At 37.6% G+C, this 13,584-nt stretch overlaps 1 protein-coding gene across 3 annotated transcripts in view; it reads left to right on the forward strand.

The window, feature by feature from the left end:
• SYT4 (synaptotagmin 4) overlaps positions 1 to 13,584 on the forward strand; it is a 705,442-nt gene that overhangs the window by 202,934 nt on the left and 488,924 nt on the right. The gene's annotated exons all lie outside the window — the stretch shown is intronic.

Consider the following 13,584-nt stretch of genomic DNA (forward strand, 5'->3'; position numbering starts at 1 on the left):
TGTGCAGTTGCCATAAAAATTTATAAATATAACAGTTATACACATAATATATATATATATATATATATATATATATATATATATATATCCAATTTTGTTAAACACAAGTCTTGTTAGGTATAATATCTGACATGCAGAATCTAATGCTAACCATTATTGGTGTTTACCAAACTTTCAATCTGGGAACATGGTAGGGTTCCGCCATTTGCAGTTAAGCATATTCTTGATTTGCCTTCACCAATGAAATAAAATGTGACTGGAAGTGACACTTGACACTTGTAGGTGGATAAAATGTAATGTTGGTGATCAACTTCAATTTGCATTTTCACTCTCACAACAAGGATATCTTGAAAAGCATGTATGGAAGCTTGTGTCTCAATTGGATCACCAGTGGCTGGGGTCCCTGAGAAAATGAATAAGCACGTTCTGGTTCACCCTTGTTAGACATGTACTATGAGTAAAATATAGCTTTTTTGTTTTTAAGCTTCTGAAATTGTGTGGTTCTATGTTATTACAGAATAATCTAGTCCATTTCAACTACTATAATCCTACTGAAGTTTTACATTATATATTTTTTTTTCTCTTAAGGATAACAGCAATTTTATGTCTTTCCTTTCAACAATTACATTTCTATAGTATTTTTCTCATAATAAAACCCTAGCCAAAACTCCTAGAATATTATTGAATAAATGAGGCAATAGTGCACATTAGGGTTCATAATATAGAGAAAATACTACCCGTGTTTCCCCGAAAATAAGACATCCCCTGAAAATAAGACCTAGCACAACTTTGGGGAAAAAATTTAATATAAGACACTGTCTTATTTTCAGGGAAACAGGGTATTTAGTATGAGGTTTGCCTTGAGTAGTTTATGGATAATTTTCATCAGAATAAAAAAAAAATCTGTTCCTTTCCTATTTTGCCATAAAGGAATTTAGTTTTTCTTTTTCTGGTCCTCAGTAGGTTGTTAAATTTTATTGATTTTTTACATATATTGACTTGCAGATATAGTTTCTCTCTTTTAATCCTTTCATGTAGTAAATTATACTACTTGATTTTCTTAATGTTAAACCAGATTTACATTTCTGAGTTTAATTGAACCTTATCATTCTTTAAAATGCATTGCTAGATTTAGTTCAATTACATTTCATTTACTAGTAAATTTTGTCATTTATATTCTTGATCAAGATTGGTCCATAATTTTCTTTTCTCATATTTTCTTGAGAGGTTTAGGTATCAAAAGTATAAAATGAGTTAGAAAGTATTTTCTGAATGTCTCTCTGGAGAAGTATATGTAAGATTGAATGTATTTGTTCCACATGTATATAACTTATGAATGAATAAATATTCATATAGTGAGGAGTATACTCAATTTTTTAATGATGAAGGGATATTGCAACTATACTAATATAAAAAGTATAAATGTCCTACTTTGCCATTTGAGGCTCTCTGTTGTCTAGCACTAGGCTCTCTTTTCAAATCTGAAGCCTAAGGGAAAATATGATTCTGGATTTCCTAAAACTATACAGTCATATATGTCTATGAATAATGGAGATACATTCTGAGTAATGTGTCCTTAGGTGATTTTGTCATTGTGCAAACATCATAGAGTGTACTTAACGCAAATCTAGATGGCATAACCTACTACACACCTGGGCTATTTGGTATAGCCAATTTCTCCTAGGCTACAAGCTTGTACAGCATGTTACTGTACTGAATACTATAGGCATTTGTAACACAGTGATATTTGTACATCTAAACATATCTACACATAGAAAAGGTACAATAAAAATTTCACCTTAAAGAAATTGATTTTGAATAATGATCAAATATATATTGTATTTATTTTGTCTCTTCTCTTCCGGTCAGTTGAGATCAGACATAACTCTTTCTAAACAAAGCTGTTGGAATGACTGGAGTGTGCTACCTCTCTGGAGTACACCTGCATCTTTCCCTCACTGCTTCCTGCGGTGCATTACCTCTGCTTATTTCTCCTAAATTCCAGGGGCCCGTTTTTGTTCCTTTAACTTGTTTCCTGAGCCCATTCAGACCAGTTGACTCACCTCGTTCTATCACTGTGTATTTCTAAATAAACCTTTTTTCTTATAGTTAGGGAGGAAAAGGAAATGACTGTAATAGAAATTTGAAACTTAGATGATTCAGACTTAGAATGGATAAGAAGTTGTAACCTTATAGTAGCAACTTTTCCCAAGAAGTTCTTTTTACTTTCTTCCATCAAATAGATGTAGGAATTATATGCTAAGAGGAGAATGACATTGAACGAATAAGATTTGGGAAATTAATTCAATTAAATCTTTGAGAAATTCTTCCTCTCTGTCAGCTTTGATCTTAAATATTGTTCAGTGCTCTTGGAATGGAAGGCAACATGGGTCTTCAGACAGACTCCAAACAGTTGCTGTTAAATCTCATGATGCACATAGGGGTTGGGGTTGGAGGAGTTGAGAAATAAATAGTTCTAAATGTTCAATACAACTATTTTTTAAGTGAGATTATTCTGGAGGATGGATAGAAATTAGGAGGCACTAAATAGACCAGATACGTTTTCAATATTCCAAGGCAAGAAATATTGAATTTATGGAAAATAAATTATAAAAAGAGAGGGACACATATTTAAGGAGAGGCTATGTTCTCAGTTTGTTCGTTGCATATGAGACTGAGGGAACTACACAGGCTTGATGTTCAAAGTGTTAGTTTTCCTTGAGAGTACAGAGGTTGAAGATGTTGGTTGGATAAGAAAATTAGTTGAGATGCCCAAACTGGTTAGGCTCAGTAGATAGAGTGTTGGCCTGTGCACTGAAAGGTTCCAGGTTCAACTCCTGTCAAGGGCATGTACCTTGGTTGCAGGCACACCCCCAGTAGGAGGTGTACAGCAGGCAGCTAATCGATGTTACTCTCTCATCAATGTTTCTGACTCTCTATCCCTCTCCCTTCCTTTCTGTAAAAAAAATCAATAAAATATATTTTTAAAAAGAAAATTAGCTGAGTTAAACATATTAAGTTTATATTGTCTGGAGCTGGTCTTATGTATGATCAATTGGAATATAAGTCAGAATTTCTGAAAAGAAATGGCTGAACTTTCTGAAAAAAAATTATTTAATTTGGAGTAAAGATAAAAATAGATACAATAGCCAAGAGAAAAACATAAAGCAACCTTAATATGTTTCCCAAATGAAAGGATAATAGGACCCTAGAAAACCTCAACATGAAAAAAGAAGATTAAAAAGGTAATGCAAAAGAAAAGTTATGCATGTTTTTCTTCAATGCCTCTTCCTTCATCCTTCCTTTATGTAGTGATATTCCCAGAGTTCCATGCTAGAGCCCAGTTCTTTAATGCACACACCTATCTCTTGAACTCCTTAGTTTCAGTATGATCTGATGTAATTTATTTGAAATTCTAAATCAGTGGCTATAAACAATGGCCTGTGGGCCAAACCAGGTGGACACCTGCTTTTGTAAATAAAGTTTTATTGGAATCCAGCCATGCCTCTTTATCTATGAATGCTTTCACACTAAAAGGTGACATTGAATAATTGTGATATAATATCTGGCCCTCCAAATCTACAATAGTTGTTCTCTGGCCCTTTCCAGAGAAAGCTACCCTAACTCAGGTCTAAATTAATGTTATAAATACTAAGGGTACTTGAAATTCATAACAGGATTTCAGAAGTCAAAGGGTGTTGTGTTTGCTGGCATTTATTCACCAACTTCATATCCATACATAAGTTTTATTTTTAAAACATCCTTTGGTTATCATTTATCATAGGTAAAGTTTATGTCTATTAAGTCCTCTTTATTCACAAGAACTGAAATGCTCAGGTCATCTTCCCAAATTCCTTTCTGACCACATTATTCTTTACTTTGAAAATGCCCATCATTGATGGGCCAGAAATCTGATATTCAAATTATTCCCAGCTTGTTAAAGGGCTTCCTATACCTCCAATCACAGGGAACATGGCTGACCAAAGGCCCAAGGGGCTGAGTTTTGATATCCAGGACTGCTTTTGCACTGAAGCCATATATCCCATGGGCTATCTCCAGCCAAAGAGAGAGAGTTCAGCATTAATTCTAAGGCAGATCTGTTTGGACAATACAGGTGTCCCTCTGATGCTGCCTTTGGCCTGCAGATTTCTTGAAGGTCTTATCAAGCATTCCTTATAGGGAAAATTGGCTTAGGAGTCCTAGACCCAACCACCCTTGCCTCTTTCCTTCACTCAGAGTCAGACTGACATCATGATCTGACAGCTGTGCCAACCTTGCCTGGTGCCCTCCTCATTTTCCCTCTCGGGTAGTTTTCTATTAAATTCTTGTTTCTTAATTCCGTCTTGATGTCTGTTCAAGAGACCTGGACTGTTTTCCCTTTTCTATAAAGCAGGTCTTGTATTTTAACTTCCTCGCCTTTTTTTCATTTTAATCTTCTCCCCAACTCCTTAAGAAAAGAAAATCAATTTTTTGAGGCAGGGTGGTTAAAGGTCCACAGAGGAGCATTTTCAGTGAAATGATGTAGTGAAAACATTCTGCATCTCCTTACCTCCTTAAAAGCTTCAGAGTTTGTAGAATATCAGGGTAAGGTGAGCATTGTACTCTCAGACCCTCTCATGCAGCTTTAGAAATATCAAGTAAATTAGACAAGAGTTTCTATTTTCATCTCAGGGGTGCAAAACAAACATTTCTAGAAAAAGGAATCCATATGACCAGTAAACAAGCTAAAATTTGATAAACATCGCCTACAATTAGATAATTGAAATTAGGATTTCAATGAGTTAACATTTTGAACTCAATTAGAAAAAAAGAAAGTTTAACAATGACAAGAGGAGATATTTTGATATACATTTATGGTTAGAATACAAATATTTACAAGCATTTGGGATAATGATTTTAATTTATCTCTTTTGACTATTTATCTAGTAGACTGTTCTTGTATCCACTGACCAAGCAATTTTGTGTCTAAGTAAACACATACAAAAAAAACTTGTACCTGGGCAAAAAGAGGTGTGTACATGAGCATTATCAGAATCATCATGCAGAGTAGCAACAGCATAGAAACAACACAACTGTACCTCAATGGGAGAGTAGAATAGAAAATTACAGTATAAACATATATGTGCTGATGTAACAAGTTACCAAATATGCAGTGCCTCAAAACAGCACAAACGTATTATTGTACTACTGTGGAGGTCAGAAATCTGAAATAGTCTCACTGGGCTAAAATCAAGGTGTCAGCAGGGCGGTGTTTCTTTCTAAGGAAGCATCAATTTGTGGCCTTTTCCAGGTTTTTAGTGGTTTCCTGCAGTTCTTTGGCTCATTGCTTTCTTCCATCTTCAAAGCCATCAATGCCTGGTGGTGTCTTTCTCATGTGGAATGACTCTGATATGCTTTCTCCAGCCCCCTTCTTCTATTTTAAGAATGCGTGTGATAACACAGGACCAATGCAGATAATCCAGAATAATCTCCACATCACAAGGACTTTAGCAACCTTATTTTCACCTATGCCTTCAATTATCCTTTACCATGTAGTTTAACATATTCTCAGGTTCTGGGGATTAGGATGGGGACATCTTTGGTTGAGGGGTTTTTTTTGTTGTTTGTTTGTTTTTGTTTGTTTTTGCCTACCTCCATATACAAACATCAAAAACAAATAGGCTACAGTGATATAACATCACAGGAATGAGCCTTCACAATATATTATTAAGTGAAAATACTCATTTTTAGAAGATTATATATATATTATGACGCCCTTTTTATGAAATAAAACCAAAAAGTTTTTTTAAATATACATACTTAAAAATCAACACAACATTATTGAAATGGGAGTTTGGAGCACTGTATTTATATTGCTGAAGAAGGTATGTGTGAAGTAGGGTCTGGAATGAGAGGGGTGAAACTTTGGAACATGTACAGTGATGCCTCAGATATAGCCAACTTATAAGGAAATAACTTGTCTTACTCCATCAGAAGGTGATTTTTTAAGATATATTTTTATTGATTTCAGAGAGGACAGGACAGGGAGGGGTAAAAACATCAATGAAGAGAGTGAATCATTGATTGGCTGCTTCCTGCATGCCCTACTAGGGATTGAGACCCAAATACAGGCATGTGCCCTGTCTGGGAAATGAACTGTGACCTCCTGGTTCATAGTTTGAAGCTCAACCACTAAGGCACACTGGCTGGGGAGAAGGTAATTTTTAACAGTGTGTATTTTAAATCTAATGACTGTGATATGAAAAATTTTCTACATCTCACAAAAAATTTAAATCAATATTGCTGCCTTTTAGGTTAAAAAAAAATACCTATATTAAACGTTGCAAAGGCAATTCCACATATGCAGTTATAAGGAAAGAAATGGAAAAGCAGATTAGTGAATTTCAAAGCACTGACCTTAGTGTTCAGAGGCAGGCCATTTCAACACCATCTTGCTGAGTGCTCACATCCCACTTTGGTGTTTTTCTCATCTGCGTTCCACTACAGACAGTGAGATTAATCTGATTAAGACCTGAGTGAGGTCATAGATTAGGTTATGCTGAACTTTACTCTTTAATTTAGAGTCTTCCTTTGAACAATTGTGCACAGGAGAGCATCTCCATCTGTGGTGTGAGAGGCAGGGCTCTCTGGAACCACATTCTAACTCTCCCTGCAGAACATCCTGTGGCTTCATCTATATTAATTAGAATTTCAGAAATGGAGCAGAAAATCATTTCTCTGTAGAAGAAGCAAAGATCTGTTGTCCAGAGTGGATGTGTCAATTCAATTTACTGGTACTTTCAGAGACCTGGGGCACCCCAAATTATTTTATATTGCCTTGCTCACATATCATATGTCATGCTTTTCGATGTTCTCTCAGATCCATTATCTCATTAGGGCTCTCTTGTGATCCTGGGTGATGGGTTAGAAAAGCTAATTAGTGCCATTTTACCAAGGAGGATGCTGTGACACTACACGGCACGATTAGCCTTATCTGAGTTTAAGCCTCATCCCCATCTGATGGTAGAACCCATACCAGAATTCAACTCTTCAAAATTCTAGCTATATTAATTAATGTTTTTGTTGCAACAAATGCCAGCATGCGTAATAACTGACATGATGGAACTTTATCACTCAGTTGAAGTCCTACCCAATGGGCAATTCTGTCCAAGTGAGGGTAAAGTGCATCGGCTTCCCCACCAGCTTCTACTGTCTTGTCTGGATCAAGCGATTATAAGAAAAAAATATGGAAAATGTATAGTGGCCAACCCTGGAAGTGGCATGCATCATTCCCATATATGTTACATTTGTAAAACTCAGTTTCATGTCAAGAAAAGATGGGTCCTGGAGGGTGTTGCTCAGTGGATGAGTACTAACCTATGAACCAGGAGATTTGATTCCTAGTCAGGGCACATGCCCAGGTTGTGGGCTTGGTCCCAAGTGGGAGGTGTGAATCATTGATGCTTCTATCTCTCTCTCCCTCTTCCTTCTTCTATGGAATAAATAAAAAATATATTTTAAAAAAGAAGAAGAAAATGTGGGGAATGTCATCAAGCTGTATTCCAGGAATAAGAAACATCACACACTTGATAAGCAGGTCTCCTGTTTTTGCCATTTTATCCAAGCATTCTTTTCACTATACCAAGTTACTACACAGGTTAATTTATACCTCTTCCCCCAACTAATACCTTGAAGCAATCGAGATAGAGGTTTATTCCTGTTAGAATCTCTAACTGGTCAAGTGACCATGTTCAATTAAATTTATGAATGTATTTATTAACACAAGTTTATAAGAGGTTCTTTAATAAGGGGGCAGGGCTTTTCTATCAATCTTACTGTGTTTATTTGCGATGGCCACCTGAATAGAGATATAGATCACACCCTGATCTATTACTACTCACAACAAGTCTAACAATAAAAGTCTAACAGCAGCCGGAACCTGTTTGGCTCACTGGATAGAGCTTCGACCTGCGGACTGAAAGGTCCCAGGTTGGATTCCAGTCAAGGGCATGTACCTTGGTTGTAGGCACATCTCCAGTAGGAGGTGTGCAGGAGTCAGCTGATAGATGTTTCTCATTGATGTTTCTAACTCTCTATCCCTCTCCCCACCTCTCTGTAAAAAACCAATAAAATATATTTATTTTTAAAAAGTCTAACAGTAGGGGGAATCTTTTCCAATCAACCAATTCTCCAACTCTCTGGACCCCAACTGCGTGACCTACAATTTTGTTCAATTCTGACACTCACTACACAGAGTAATAGATGCATGGGACAAGGTATATAAGAAGGATTATGGGCCTTTGTGCCCTTTCCATGTGTGTTACCCTCCTAGCATTTCACCACTGCAGATGCTCTGCAAAACCATTGTTTGGAGTTTTGACGGAGGTTTAATTACATAGGCAACCTCTATTAAATCATTGGTGATTGAACCTGTTGTCCTCCCTGGAGATCTGGGGATAGGGCTTAAAAATTCCAATTTTTAATCACACAATTATTAGCTTAGTCGCTCAGCATGCATCACTCAGGATTTCTGAGAATTTTAGGAGCTCTGTGTCAGGAACCAGGGAGAAAGATGACATTCTATAACAAAAGTTGCTATTATCACCTCTATCACACATAAAAATTCAACAGTTTTATAATATGTTTGGCCAATACCAATTTTATAGTGCTACAAGTTAAAGAGGTAGTTAATGTAAAATATCTGACAATGGAAGAGGCTTCTTTATGATATTGTGTTTAATAAAGTCCATTTTTATTTAACGCCCTTTTTATATGTCACATGCCAAATTCTAGTACTGAACAGTTTAAAATGCATTATTTCCAGGGTAAGTTAAATACAGTAGATCCTTTTTATCTGTGGTAACTATGTTCGATAAAGTTGCCAAAGGCAGTGAATTAGCAAATTCTGAACCAACGCTCCTAGGGGACATACAGGATTGCATTCCTTAGGGCCTCTGGTCACAACATTTTCATCCACCAATCAATACACAATCCTGTTTTATTTGTGTTTCTGTTTAAAAGACATCTTCTTAAATACATTATGTCCTTTCATTATCATTGAGCTCACAGCTAAGAGCACTATAACTTATGCTTGAATGAGGCTTAGCTAGCACAGGTATTTTCCCCACAAGGCTCATCACAGCCTTCTTGGTTTAGAAACAGTACACAGCATTTCAGCACTATAATTGGGTGCCATTTTAAGCAGCAAATCACCAACAAAAAGCACAAAATTGCATAAAGTACGGCACTAAATATATCCTGTAAAGGACAGTTGTTTACAGTAGGAGAATGAATAAGAGGGAGAGCGTCCCCTTGTTTGACCTCTGCTGGAGACATGAGCATTGGGCAATTCAAACTTCTCAGTGCTCTGGGCATGTTCATGACAGACCACAAAAGCACTATGAGTATTGAGTTTGGGGTTGCAAATTAGTTTTAGTGAGTTAACAAATTCACAAATATACAGTATGAATAATGAGGATCCGTTGTACTATTAGTATGTCCATTTTACCCATGCAGAAATGGAGGCTTACAGTGGCCAAGTCACCTACCAAAGTTATGTAACTTGAGTGGTGGACGTGGCTCCTGAGGCCATGCTTTAACCATGATGCTAGCTGTCTCATGATCCCCTGGTTGTGTCCAGAAACCAATGACCCTCTGTGAGGAATCTTATTTGGATTATTTTAACACTGATTCGTTAGACTAGATGACCTTTAGAATATATTCAAATCTTGAGATTTAATTATTTTAAGACTTCTCTCCATTGTGCAAATTCTTTATGGGGCCACATTTTAAAGAATTTCTCTAATAAGCCAGTATATTTTTTTCTATTAGTTCTCAATGGTTTTAACTAGATTTTATGATAATCTATTTAATTTGTAATATGTCTTCACCTACCACTATAATGTAAAAACATTCAATATAGACTATTTTTACAAAACAGTCAATTTTATAAAAATCTGCACTAAGAATTTTTCTAGATGTTGCCATTACCATTCAGGGCAAGCCACAGATCTAATTTTGTGCAAACTATTTTTCACTTTTTATTCATATCAGGTATTTCTGCTGACCCTCTGGGGGTCATGCACAATAACATGGTCAGGAATTACAAATACTCTGTTGGCCTTTTTCGGGAATTCAATTGGACATCAGCCCTCATGTAGCTTTTGAAATTCTTCACCATACGTAACATTTTGTATTATAATTTCTAACTTTAATTGCTCCTATACTTATAAGTAGATAAACTGCCTTCTTACTTTTCATCAACCTGCTTATGAACCGCATAGCCAAGTCAACTCCCTTCAAAGGCACCTTCTTCGGTCAGAAGGGAAGGGGGCAGGAATCACTGGGCATAATCTCAAACATGTATTTCCTGGACATTTAAACACAAACTCTCCAAAGCCCCACTCAAACATGAACACAGGAGCAGTTTGTGCAAATAATTTTAGAGGAAGGGTTTCTGCCCTCTCTACCAATGCAGAGGCTACCCAAAAAGAACCTGTTCGTAGAACGTAAGAATTCATCCTTTTCTTCTGCATCTTTTCAGAATAATACAATTAGAATGTATTCCTAGCAGCAAGGACCTGGCTCAATTTGTCATTTTTCTATAATCAAAATCACCACCTATTCAAATTTTCTGCCAGAATCTTATTGGGAAAAACTAGGTGGGTGACCTTTTGAACAAATTTGCCCTCTGCAGCTATGTCATTGGTCTTGACTTCCTAATTCCTGTTTGAATAAATGAATATTTAATGAATTGCTGCAGCCACAATTATCTATAGTTCAGGGACAATGTATAAAGAAAATAGTATGGTGATCTGTGATGCTTTTAACCTCTTCATGGAAATTGGATAAAGTCCATGGATAAGATGAAGAACCCTTGCATCTTTCCTCATAAAATCTGATCAAACCTTCTGCAACTGGCAGAAGTCACATACAAGAATCTCCCACCGCCACCCAACCTTAGTCACTGAGAGTGACTAAAGCAGACACCAGCCCACAACCCCAACCCACCAACACTCTGCGCTGTCTCTGGGAGTGTCCTGTGTACCTCAGCAGCCCCTGCTGTGCTCTTGTTCTTCTCTTTCCTGGACACCAGCTCAGCAGAGGCTACTTCCGTTATTGAACCTCAGCAGGAGCAGCTGAGGCCTATGTGCCACCATCCATCTTTGGAGGTGAATCATGCTGCTCCCTTGAGCAGGACCCAGGTCTGGCTTTTGAGATGCTGTGTGCCCATCACCTTTGTGGACTAGGCAAATAGTGTTTTAGAGGCTCTTTTAATGTTTGAATTCTTTATTTAAAAGAAATCTTATATATTGCACTGAATAAAGTTTCCTTCTTCATTGTAGTCTCTTCCCCTCCCAACCCCACCTCCACTCCCCCAAAAAAAGGGGAAATATATTTTATGGAAATCTAAAGTGCAAAATAGATAAAAAGTACCTACTATGCAAAATAGATAAAGTATATAAAATTTCGGCCGAAACCGGTTTGGCTCAGTGGTAGAGCATCGGTCTGCGGACTGAAAGGTCCCAGATTCGATTCCGGTCAAGGGCATGTACATTGGTTGCGGGCACATCCCCGGTAGGAGGTGTGCAAGAGGCAGCTGGTCGATTCTCTCTCATTGACGTCTCTAGCTCTCTATCCCTCTCTCCTCCTCTCTGAAAAAAAAAAAATCAATAAAATATATATATTTTTAAAAGTATATAAAAATTTGGTTTGGGTGCTCAGATTTTCCTTGCTTAGCTACTATCCTTGCAAATGTCACCTGAGTCATCACCATGGGCACCCATGGCTTTGTGGCTTGTGGTCTGAATCCACCGGACCAGGCCAGAGACCTGGGCTTGGGCCTTGATTTCCTCCCACTCTCTGAAAATTCTCAGGCACTCTTCCTGCTTCCCCAAGTCTCCATCAGGCTATGACTGATGCCAATCCCCAATAACTTGATGTTGGGTTTTGGGCTCCTCCATGCTACTCTTCCCAGAGTCTAGGCCCCATTGTTGGCCCCATTGTGAATGGACAAATGACTCACAACTCTGATCCACCTTCAAACTTCCTATTTATACACATTTTTTCGGCTTCATTAGACTATAAAGTTGACTGCTATTGTTTGCTTTTACTTGATCCTCCCACTTAGACTCCATTTAAGTACATATCAGCGGCAAAAGAACACAGGTCAATACAGGGTGTCCCAAAACATGTATAGACACTTTAACAGCTGATAGTTCAATTGATGTTTATTTCTTTTCTGCTAGACTAAGTGTTGAACAAAGGGAATTCATCCTAAAGTGCTACTGGAAGTTTGAAAAGGCAGTTGAAGTAAAAACACTTCCTTTATAAGTATTCAAAGTATCTATGCATTTTTGGGGGCACCCTTGGTATGTGAAGGCAGGCATATCCAAATTACGCATAACAGCAGAGATTTGAGACCTTAGCCTATCACCTTCCCAAAGCCTTCATCCTCTATTCCAGCTGCACTTTGACTTGGGTAGCTTCCTTGACCCACAATTTCTACCAGAAGTTCTTTAGGCACCTTCACCTGGGAGGCTATTGAACACTCAGTCACTGGCTGATGAAGTAGGTGTCTGCATGGCAGAATCCTCTCCTAACTACATTCTGTGAGATGGAATAGCAAGTCCTATTTTACCCAGTATGTCTGTTGAAAAGGGGACCTTGTGGCAAACTGTGGAGCTCTGGTCTAGGTGGTCCTAGATGAAGCTAGTTGATGCTGGAGCTGAGTGCCCAGAGGCTGGGCTGCCTTAGCACCCAGCATAGCCACCCCCAGTGACGGGAGGATTAAAATATTTGTACACATAACCCAGTTCTGCCCAGTGTGCACAACAGAGCACATGTATTGAGTTAAACAATCAGATCAAGAGGAAAGAGGACTCAGCTCTGGGGCCTTAGTACATATTACCATATGGGGTGTCAGTAGTTGTGCTGAGGGAACAAAAGTTTACAAAGGTGAAATGACAATGGTGGGTCCCTTTAAGAGGAGGCAGGGTAATTTCCTCTATCATCATGTCACTACTTTTTTACGTTTCATTAGCTAGAAGAAGGCTGTCTCCCTAAGCCATACATCAACATACACACACAGGCTCGTACATGTGTGTGCGCACATGCACCTGTTCTTGTCTGAATAAAATATGAACCTAATTAGTTAATATTTGGCATTTCCTATGGTTTTATATTAAGCATTGCTTTTTGTTCTGAATGTTTGACCTTGAAGTTCAACTTCTTTAACATCATTCTTATTATTATTCATGAGATGCATACATACAGCGTGAGGAATTCTTACTGAAAATTTTTGTTGAGATCTGCTTAGGGTGACCAAATGCAGTTGACCACCCCATAGTTCTGATTGTTTTATTTTAGCCAGAGAACAATGCCTATTGATACTATGGAGTTCAGAGGGGCAAAAATTCCAGGAGTTGGGATATAAAAATAAAACCAATTTTCTTATCTGGGGGAACACCATCAATGATGCATTTTTTAGAAGCAAGAGTGAATGAAAGGGAATCAGCCACAGAACCTTTTCTACCACCAGATGGTGTTTGTCTGCTTCTGTGTACTAATTGCTATCAATAATTAAATGCAGGTCTCTGATTCATA

The sequence above is a fragment of the Pipistrellus hanaki genome (genome assembly GCF_964339955.1).
Source record: "Pipistrellus hanaki genome assembly, chromosome: 6".
NCBI classification, from domain to species: Eukaryota; Metazoa; Chordata; class Mammalia; order Chiroptera; family Vespertilionidae; genus Pipistrellus; species Pipistrellus hanaki.